Below are 7197 nucleotides of genomic sequence, written 5' to 3' on the forward strand. Positions count from 1 at the left end.
ATTTGAATTAAAAAAAAACTTCAGATGTGTAGAAAACTATGTGAACCAGATGATGACTCTTTGGAGTTCTTTGATTGCTCTCAGCATTTCATTTAGAATAAACTGAATAATCTCAAACTTTTAGGCTAAATTTAAGAAATTCTCAGTGTTGATAAAGTAATATTGTTTTAGATGAAAACAAGAAAAAAGAGGACTTTTAGATGGTATCACCCTTTTAAAGCAGAACTTTGGAACAGCACAACCTGCAGAACGACACAAATGAGTTCTTTTTTTTAAAGCCATGCGTCATGCAAAGCTTCTCTAATGGTGTGGAGGGGAACACAATACAACCCCTTGAAACGCGTCTTCTTTGGAGGCTCTAATAGTGCAGCCACGAGTGCTTGAATTAAAGACGAGAGGCCGCAGAGCCGATCAGCCCCGTCTTCATTAGCCCTGCTTACGGGGCAGATACAGTCAGAAGAACTGGTTTACAAGGATTTATTTCCAAATGGTGAAAGCATTTTTTTGTTTCTCATGTGAATGTAAAAAAAATAAGATGTATTTTAATTTTAATGCAGTTGGCTGTTGCTGATCTTTTGCTGCCATTTTACCATACATATAGGTTCTCTGTGCCTTATAATCAACATATCGTCACTGTCAGGCTAAAACCTTCTCATCATCCTCATGTTTCTATACATAAACCTGCTTCGCTGCTCCTTTTTCACTCTTATCAGCTGCCGTATGGATGAGAAGAGTTTCACTATCAGCTTGTGACCAAACAGGTTTTAATCGCTGCAAAAGAAAAATGTTTGCATCCTTGGAGATGCAAGGTTTTAGCCTGCGAGCGACGATATTTTATTTTGTATGCATACTTTTTTCCTCCCTTGTTAAATCCGAGCTCTGCGAACAAGCTGATCCATGGGATTCCAGGACAAACTGGCAGGGATTTTCTATTCCCAACACAGGAAGTCCTTGTGAACATTAATGAATCCTTTACTTTTGAAATACTGAGTGTAAGGCGACTGTGAATCTTTGTAAATGGAAATCGCTTCTGTAAACGCTGAGACCAAGACTAATTATGTCTGTGTGTGAGTGTGTGTATGCTGGGAGCAAAAGAAAAAAGCATGGCACTGTGTTATTAAAATGATACACACATAAAAAACACCAAATTAGATATAATGATATAATTTAGGTTTAGTGCCACAGGAGAGTTTAACATGTTGATTTTGGCTCAGCTTTAAACGTGATCAGCATGACTCAAACCTGATATTTGATGTGAATTATTCTGATTATCTCCTCATTCTTGTGCTGTAATATAAATAAATAAAAACAAGCCTCATGATGCTGTGTATTGTGCACAAACACCCCCCTCTCTTCCTGTTGATCGCGCTGCGATGGATCCGACTCTGTATGTTTTCTGGCACTGTCTGAGTAATTGCTGTCACTGTACCTGGCAAGCTGAGCTGTATTTGTAATGTGACCTGCGTTTGTTCTTCTCTTCCCTTAAAGATCATGAATTACATTAAAAAGGAAAAAAATCTGGATACATTCACTGTCACCAAGGAAAACCAGTGCTTTCTTTATTTTATGCTTTATTTTTCAATGAACACAAAAAAAAGTTTTTTTTTTATTTGGACTAATATTTTCACTTAGATTAGGGTAAGAAAGTTTCCGTTTTCTTATAATTTTTTTTATTTATAATGTAAATAGAAAACGTGGAGTAAAAGTTTCTACATTCATGGTAACGTCAATAAAATGTAAAATAATATTATTAATGGTAAAAGTACAGAAAGAAAGAAACAATCTTTTATATCTCTCAAGATAAAAATCACGAGGCGCTTCACAAAAATGAAAAAAAAATTCTGAAAAGATTTTAAAAAATTATTACAAATATGTTTAAAATGAGAACAAAAATCAATAAAACAATAACATAACAGCTGTGCCACCGCCTGAGTTGTAAAGTATTACTTTTTTAAAGTTCAGAAGAACTAAAAGCACACGAACAGATTTTCTTGTTGATGCATCAGAGAGATATATGCACCAGGTGAAAAAAACGGCACTTTTTGTTCTCTTAATGAGATAACTACAGCAAAATGATATAAATGAATGACCACAAACACCCAAAATACCCCTAAATCAGTATGGCATAACGCTGGGGGATGATTGCAAGTTCCAAACTTAGAGGCACGTGTGGCTTTTTATCCACTGGTCTCTAAATACTAAAACACAAAACCAGGATATTTTATGCAACTTTGGTTGCCATAAAATTTTAAACATAAAAGCAGCTTTATTTTTGACTGAAGGGCAGGAGTTATGCACTGTTTGTTTTTGTATGGAATGTTCTTAATCCGAGGCCAAGGTTCTCGACAGGAAAAGGGCGGCCTCCGAACTCAGAAGAGAGGTCCTGCCTCAAGTGGAGGAGTTTGAGTATCTTGTTCACGAGGGAGGGAAGAAGGGAGCGGGAGATCGACAGGCGGATTGGGGCCGCATCTGCAGTGATGCGGATGCTTAACCAATCTGTCGTGGTGAAGAAGGAGCTGAGCCAGAAGTTAAGGCTCACGATTTACCGGTCGATCTACGTCCTAACCCTCACCTGTGGTCATGAGCTTTGGGTTGTGATCGAAAGTTCACAAGATCCACAAGATCGTGGATACAAACAGTTGAAATGAGTTTTCTCTGGAGGGCGGCTGGGCTCAGCCACAGAGATAAGGTGAGAAGTTTGGACATTCGGGAGAGACTCAGAGAAGAGCCGCTGCTCCTCTGCATCGAGAAGAGCCAGCTGAGGTGGGTCGGACATCTTGTCAGGATGCCTCCTGGACGTCTTTCTGGAGTGGTTCTTCAGGCATGTCCTGCCGGCAGAAGGCCCCGGGTCGACACAGGACACTTTGGAGCAAGTACATCTCCAACCTGACCCGGGAAAGCCTTGGGGTCCTGCTGCAGGAGCTGGTGGAGGTGGCCGGGGAGAGGGAGAGGGATGCTTGGAGTGCCTTATAGAGATGCTACCCCTGCAACCCAGACCAGTGGAGAAAAACAAAAGAAAGAAAGAACAAACATATGTTCTTTATTTTCTTAACATGAAAGAGATTTTAATAGATGATTTATTTTAAATACATTATTTTAATCCTTGCCAGAAATTATTGGTGACAGTGACACACCACCTTATTCAGCTTCTTGTGTCAGGTTTGTTGGCAGATCTGAAGCGTGACTGAGAGTTCTGTTGCCCAGACGCGGAGTGACGGAGATAACCGGCGTGGTTATCTCCTGTAGCTTTAGCTTGAGGGTTTAGAGGGCTGGTAAGCCTGGAGACTCGATACAAAGTCTGGTGAGAACGATGACTGAGCAATGAATGAAACGCCGGCACTTCCTTAAGTAGTGTCGGCGTGATAACGTCAGCCGCCACGTTGGTGGCAGGAATGGTTGGAATGCAGTCAGTTGGAGGAGTTTGTGACATCTTGAAACATCAAACTTGTTTTTCTGTCTAATACTTCACAGTGAATCTGTTTTATAAACACAAAACCTGTTTCTGCTAGAACAGACTACACGTCATATCTAATAAGATAACGGTGATGAAACAGCTGAATGCCTTCATCATCTCAGATTAAGGTGTCACCAATCTAACATGGATTAGCAGGGATATGTTCTGGGTTCCCAAATGGTTGTAAACTCACAACAAAAGCATAAATGTCACTAACGTGATTTATGATGTTGATTATAATTTTATTCATCACTTTAATGTAAGAGACATCAGAGTCGTGGGTACCAGGGAAATTAGATTTCTGACCATAATGCTTTGATTTAGCATAATACAATCCAGAGTTTGGTTCCTAAATTTAGAACAGGCACAAACATTTCTGAGGTTTGTCAGAATTACAATTTACAGAAACCTGTGGGTGGTAAAACGCTCGTTTCCTCTCCCTCTGCTCCTTCTGCTGTCAGCAAAGCCACCATGTGAAAATGAAACATGGAAACATGAAAGGGAGTTCTCACCTTCCCAGAATAAAATCAAGGAGATGGATCTCTAATTAAAGGTGAGAGGTAATACTATTCTGGGCAAGGGGTTCTTATGGAATGTGGTGTAGATGACTGGTTAGAGAAAGGCCGGACTGCAGCATCTCTCCCCTCATCCTCATCCTGTCCTCCGAGGCCCAGCACACCCTCCTCGTAGATTGCAGCGCTCAGTTAATTGGACAGGGAGAGTGGGCTGAGGAGGGAAGCGTTCAGGCCCATTAGCAATCCTCCTGTGGAAGGCTGAGCTGAGAGGATCACAGACTCACAAATAGGAGGATTAAAATAATCAATAGGCTTCTCTCTCTCCCCTCAGTGCAGACGACGGGTGAAACACACACACACACACACACACACACACACACACACACACACACACACACACACACACACACACACACCTCTACACAGATATGCACACACACGTTCATCAGCAAATACAAACACACAGAGTCTGAGGAATACTAGTTCAAGGAGCAATTTTCTTCTCCTGGTGTTGTCTCTGGACTTTCACAAATTAGTCTGGGTCACACACACACACACACACACACACACACACACACACACACACACACACACACACACACACACACACACACACACACACACACACACACACACACACACATGCCTTTCCTCTGTTAATGAGAGTTAATTTCAAACTCTGACCACTAAAAAGGTCAGAGACATGATAACAGGACATATTTACAGCTCTGTTTTTTCAGATTTGTTATATTTTCTGTGATATTTGTTAAAAAATTAAAAAACATTTGAACCAGATCTGTAGAGGAATGGGTGGAATTTTTTGGCAACTTGTCTTTTTCCTGCATGAATATTTAGTAGTAAATTTGTTTGTTGTTCAAAGTGTCATAAAATAAGCTACTGTGGAGTGATTGTATCTGAAAGAAGAAAAATATTCATTTGTAAAATGTTTTGATAGAAAAATGTTCTTCATGCTATTAGTTTTTTATAAATCCTTGTATAAAAATAGGCTAGTAGCTTCTCCTGGTAGCAATAAAATTATTGATGTATGAACAAAGTTAAATGGTTCAGTTTCCCCGTGTGTTTATTTGAGAAACGATCAGTAATTTAAAAATCAGTGTAGTCTAACATAACGTGCTACCACTGACTCCCTGAGTAAAATAAAGGCACTTAACATATTATAGGTTCCTATAAGTTCAGAGTAAATTAGGTTGTCTGACTTGGGCCTGTGCTTTTATGCAGCTCAGAACTCAGATCTTAACAGGATGAAATTAATTATGGTGATTTAGATGCACATATTTAGCTGAGCTCAGTGCTAAATTATCAAAAAATATCAAATTGTCATACTATTCCATTTAAACGTGGTAAAAATAAAACATTGACTATGATAATAAGATTCACAAGCAGGAAAAACAAAAATGAATTACTGAGGCAGGCAAAAAATTGAAGGGAACAAATGTCTACATAAATGAACATCTAACAAAAAGAATGCTGACATCGCTAGGGAAGCAAGACTATATAATAAAAAAACATTCTATAATAGATTACAAAATATATGACTTGGATAGTAAAACAGATGAAAGTTTACTTGATTTAAATATAAATTGTGATTATTATGAAGAAGAAAATTTAAATAGTGGGGTAATTATGGAAGATACGCTATCACCCCTCCATTTCAACAGTCAAAGTTTGTTTTGTAAGCTGCCAATAATAAGAGATTATCTAAAAAAATTTAAAAATCAATTCAGTGTGATTGCTATTACAGAGACTTGGCTTAATGATGACATTATGGATGATGTTCAAACAGATGATAGGAGCTTTATTTTGTAAATAGAAAAAATAAAAGAGGTGGTGGTGTTGCCTTGTTCATTAAATCAGATCTGAAGTGTAAATTAGTAGTAGAAATGATAGTGATGGAGGACAGTGTTATAGAAATGGTGACAGTGGAAATTACTAATGAAAATGCTAAAACTATTTTTATTTGCTGCGTCTACAGGGCACCTGGGCCTTGTGTCATGCAATTTACTGACAAGATGATGGAGCTGGTTGATCAAATTAGAAACAAAACCTGGTTAATGTGTGGAGATTTTACTGTTAATTTAGAAAATCCTGAGGAACTAAGAATATCAATGGACTTTGTTGATTTAATGTATTTAGGTTTATTCCCCCTGATTAATAAACCAACCAGAATCACATCTCACAGTGCTACGATCCTTGATAATATTTTCACAAACAAAAAGTATGATGTTATGAGGAGTGGGATACTGATGACAGATATTAGTGACCATTTACCTGGTTTTGCTATATTTAAATATAAACATTTGTAAAATAAATATATTGCTATCAATTGCAAAATAAATAAGTCTGTTAAAGCACTGGAAGCACTAAAAAAAAGATCTTAATAAACAAAACTGGAAAGAAGTACATGTCAGTCATGTCAATACTGCATATATATCTTTTATGAAATTATTGATGGAATCATATAATAAAAATTGTAAGTTGATAAAAAGTCATGGTAAAAGGAAAAACCAGTCATGTATGACTAAAGGAATAAAAAATGCTTGTGCAAAGAAAAATAAATTGTATAGGTGTTTCTTAAAATTGCAAACAAAAGAAGCTGAAGGCAAATATAAAAAATATTAAAATAAAATAACGATAATTAGGAAACAAAAAAGAATTACTGTGGTGAACTATTGAATAAGAATAAAGATAACATAAAAGCTACATGAGGGATAATAAATAGTGTGACAAATAAAGATAAAACAAAATCAGTAATTCCTGATTACTTTGTCAAGGAGAATAAATGACTTTTTTGTAAATGTAGGTGCGAATTTGGCAGGTAACAAACCAATAATAGAAGTTAAACTGAAGACAGTAGTTTATAATGTTAATAGTATTTTCCTTGACAAGGTAGAAAAAGTAGAAATAACAAATATTGTAAAAAACTGTGGAAACAAACAATCAACTGATTATGAGGACTTGGATATGATGACTGTAAAAGCTATAGTAGAATCTGTTATTGACCCGTTTACTTATATCTGCAATCTGTCACTTTCAACAGGAATTTTCCCTGACACAATGAAAATTGGTAAGGTGGTTCCATTGTTTAAGGGTGGGGATAAACACAATTTCTCCAATTACAGGCCAGTGTCACTGCTTCCACAGTTTTCCATAATAATAGAAAAAGTATTTGTATCAAGGTTGGATAAATTCATTGAAGAAAATAATATT

Source organism: Nothobranchius furzeri, chromosome 3, assembly GCF_043380555.1.
Source record: "Nothobranchius furzeri strain GRZ-AD chromosome 3, NfurGRZ-RIMD1, whole genome shotgun sequence".
In the NCBI taxonomy this organism is placed as follows: domain Eukaryota; kingdom Metazoa; phylum Chordata; class Actinopteri; order Cyprinodontiformes; family Nothobranchiidae; genus Nothobranchius; species Nothobranchius furzeri.